This window comes from Monopterus albus, unplaced genomic scaffold (assembly GCF_001952655.1).
Source record: "Monopterus albus unplaced genomic scaffold, M_albus_1.0 scaffold876.1, whole genome shotgun sequence".
Classification (NCBI taxonomy): Eukaryota; Metazoa; Chordata; class Actinopteri; order Synbranchiformes; family Synbranchidae; genus Monopterus; species Monopterus albus.
Window position 1 is genome coordinate 7,590 of NW_018128756.1, and position 4,236 is coordinate 11,825.

General features: G+C 36.1%; 1 long non-coding RNA gene across 1 annotated transcript; it reads right to left on the reverse strand.

Annotated features, from left to right (window-relative positions):
• Positions 1 to 425: 425 nt before the first annotated feature.
• Positions 426 to 2,421, reverse strand: LOC109953633 (uncharacterized). The gene is made up of 3 exons (XR_002273947.1): positions 2,164 to 2,421; positions 1,267 to 1,328; positions 426 to 1,155 (listed from the first exon to the last, which is right to left on the reverse strand). It is a non-coding gene; the product is annotated as an uncharacterized LOC109953633 (long non-coding RNA).
• Positions 2,422 to 4,236: the final 1,815 nt, after the last annotated feature.

Consider the following 4,236-nt stretch of genomic DNA (forward strand, 5'->3'; position numbering starts at 1 on the left):
TTTGGCAGGCTGGGGGTTGGAAGATCTCTGGACTGGAAGTGTTAATTCTTGCCTGTGACTCTTTGAATAAACCAGCACGGTTATATTTTTTATATACTCAAGTGGTCTGAGTCGTCCCTCTGAGTTCCTGGTTTGAAAGAACCGGACGAGGCTTTATAATAGAATAGAGCCTTTAATACCCAGGACGTTCACTCTTTGAACTGCTGCCATCAGGTAGACGGTTCAGAGCAATCAAATCAAGGACCACTAGATTCAGGAATAGTTTTTACCCAACAGCAATTACCACACTCAATGCTGCTAAAATGTATGCCTGTGTGTGAGGGGTGAGGTGCGAGAGGTCTGTTGTTTATTTCATTTTTTTTGGACTGTTTTTTATATGGTCTTCTTTCATATGTGATGTTTTTTTATATGGTCTTCTTTCATACGTTATGTTTTTTCTATAGCTGTACCAACTGGAGGTCACTCTAAAATTTTGTTGTACATGTTACAATGACAATAAAGGTTAGGATAAGGGTTAACTCCACCAATAATATAAGTAATAAGAATTTACTGTCCTGTATTTTTAAGATGACCAAACTACTCTGAACCCTTAAGGCCACTTTGTGTATAATTTTATATGATTATAGCATCCAAAAAATTATTCCAATAGAATAACATTGTGTTTTTATAAAATATGATGATCTGCAGTGACAGTTAACCAATCCTATGGCCTGGCCATTTCCCCAAATGTCCACAACATCTGAGAAAAAACCCTCAGAAAAATTTCCTTTGATAGAGGTGTCCTAGCAGTGCACTGTGGGTCTGGTGCAGTGCAGTTCCCAAACCACAACTTTTCACATTCTAAAACAAATGGTGAGTTGAATTTTATGCTCATATTGGTATTTATAAATCAAAACCAGAGGTTTTAGAGGCAGCTTTCCATCCACAACCCGGCTTCTAATTTAAGTGCAAGTGGCAGTAAACAACATATATTTATTTACATTTTACAAACTATAGTGAAGACAAAGGCCTCACTGCTCTTTTTTTTATGTTAGCAGTACCAACCTTGAGACAGAATCGGATCAACAGCCCAATTCCAAGGATGATCATGTAAAAACTCACAGTAATCATCAGCACCGCTGGGAGAGGGATGGCAAGCTCCCAAATAGGCAGCACCTGAGGAACAGGATCACCGAAATAAATAAGTGCATCCAGCAGAGTAAAGCTGAGGGGATATTACATCAGTGGTATTCAACATCAATAAACTATACAAGAATTACTTCTTACTTGCATTGTCTCTTTCTGAGACGACATCTGTAATGGTTACAAGGCTCACATCTCTGGGAATTCTAACAGGGAAAAAATACACAGTTAAACCCTGGTTAATATAAAGGCTTTGCAAAGTTTGTGAAAATAGAGAAAAGCAGTCACAGTTACCCAGAGGTGAAAGTGACACCTCCACAATACTTGTTTTGTCCAACCAACAGTCAAAACACTAAACTTATTAAGAATAGCCTAAATAAAGCTACTGTATTAAAAGTAAAAGTGGCAAATTCTCACATTTGAGAAGCTGGAACCATGAAGTGTTTGGTATTTTTACATGAAAATTACTTCAAAACAGTAGCAAGTTAATTTTCTGTCTACAGACTAATCATCTCATCTGTACTTACTTTATTATTTAATTGTTGGACAGATTCACTGCATCATATTTTATAAGCTCTTCATATTTTTTGTATGTAAAAATCTTCATTTGTATAGTAACTAGCCTGTCATATATGTGGAATAAAAAGTAACGTTATTTACCTCTGAAATTTATGGGAATATAATAGAAAATTAAATATTCAAGTAAAATACAAAAAGAACCTAAAAAGTAACAGTATCCTACCTCAGAATTGCACTTAACTTAAGAAAAAAGAGATACCAGCTTGAGTACAAGTGCATACTGTAGTTATTTTCCCCTAATGCTAGTGATCCTACAGAAGTAACAAGTAACTAAACTATTATGGTCGCTATTAGCAGTGAAAAGGACTCAAGTATCAAAGTTGCTTGTATTTTGTAGTGCCTCGGTGTGAATATTGAGAAAATGACAGATTGGATGGATCGTCCGCTTACTGAATGAAGCCAAGAATAGGCTACAGAGGAGCCATTTCATTTTAACGGCAGCTAACATTGGTAACAACTTACCGTTCTGTGTGTTCCTATACTCTCATAAATGAGTCACGGATAGCAACGCTACCACGTTCAAGGTAGGATCGGGGGTTTGTCCTAAACAGTAGAAAAGGCCAGATTTTTACTTGTTTGCAGTTGAAAACAATCTGTAGTTAGCGAGTTAGCTTATGACAGCAGCTGTGTTGTCATGGAGACTGAAGGGTCTCTCAGTAGGACAAAATAGGTTGAGGGCGAACGTGAAAACAGACGCTGCTTAAAGGCGATTGAACTGCAGTGGTTTGGCTGAATAAATGACGTCAGATAAATTAAACTATCAATAACATCGCTGGGTGGCCATATAGCTATTAAAAACAAGGTTAATATTTACTAATTTAGTTTTTGATAAGATTTGATGTTTAAATAGTCTATTAAGGCTATGAAGTGTTTTTTTTTCAATTAACGTCATACAAAAATAAAAATAAATAAATAACAGTGGTCATTTATTTTTTATAATGTAGAGGATGGGACTGGTGATTGGACAAGGCTAGCACCATGACAGTCACTTTGGGTAATTGTGGTGGGTGTTTATTTTTCCAGACCAAGCCTTTAATTGACTAATGGAGAAAGACATTGGAGAAATGAGGCCACAATGGAAATAATTAACACTTTTATCCTATCCTTTTATCCTACGTTGAGGTGGTGCCACAGATGGATGCCATCGGTTCTGTACCGGAAACAAATTCCTTGTGTCTAACATACTTGGCCAATAAAGGTGATTATCATTATCCTTTTAATCATTCAAATTTGGTTGGGTGGTTAATAACACACTTTCCTATGGTGTGACAACTCAGAACACATTTATTCAACTTTACATGGACTTTAAATCTGCCTTAAATCTACGTTGATTCAGAATTTTAAACCAAGTTTTCTAAACATTGTACTGTGTCTTTGTGTGTCATATTTTCTTTCTTCAGCCTGAAATTATTGCTGTTTTGGACATATCTGGGTTAAAAAAAATAAAGATCTGGGTCCTTTAAAGTTCTCACCTGATGCATGCTTTACTTTTGACATGAGGGCACATATAGATTCGATCATGGTATGTAAACTATGACACTGGGCCTACATTGTTTTGACTGACTGTTCTGGTTGAACTGGTTCTAAAGGAAAGTGACTGGTGAAGTGGGGAACAGTGTGAAAACTTGATACAGTTTGACAATTTCATTCCTGAGTAGCTGACTTATTTAAGACATTCTTCAGTGTCTCCAAATAGTGGTCAGTGTACATGGATGGAGTTTATAGACAAATCAGTCTGTATCACCTTCAGGAAGAGATTTGTGGTGTATGTTTGATTACATTAAATTGTGTGAACAACTGAATGTCAGTATTTATTTTAGTTTTTTCACATATGTACAATACATTTTGACCTTATGTTGTAAGTTTTTCATCTGCTCATTACTGAAATACTGGCCTTGCTTTCCAGTTGTTTAAACCTTTAGGTTCATAAGTTTTAATACAACACTCACATGTCCGCATGTATACTGAAAGAGTGACTGGTCACTGTACTCATTCCTTCTGTTGCTGTACCTCCCGCGATCTTTCTCATTTAAGGAGCTGTCTGTGGTGATTACACTTAAAAGAATAAACCTGGGGTCCAGGGATGGCACATGTCTCAGAGTCAGGGTTGATAGATTTGATAGATTGCCCAGCCAATAAGTTAGCTAATGTATCATTTCATGTAAATCTGAAATATAAATAACAATAATATAAAATAACCTAAAACCAAATGATAAAAGTTAAAGTGATATATCTATAGCAAGTTTAAAAACAGAAGTACATAACGTCATCGGTATGGTGTGAAAGATGTTTGGGGATGTCTGACAGGAAGTTAAACAGCAGTGACTCTGTGCCAAATTAAACTTGATTTTTAAGCAAGAGGCAGGAATGTTGCCAGGTGAGAGCTGGAGTTAAAGGTTTGGACACACCTTCACATTTAAGGTTTTTTTGCCACACTGTAGATTAACAGCACAGACTTCAAACTTACCAAACAAAACTTTTTTTAAGCAAAAAAGCATTAAGCAAAACAAAGTTTGTTTCATATTTTAGATACCT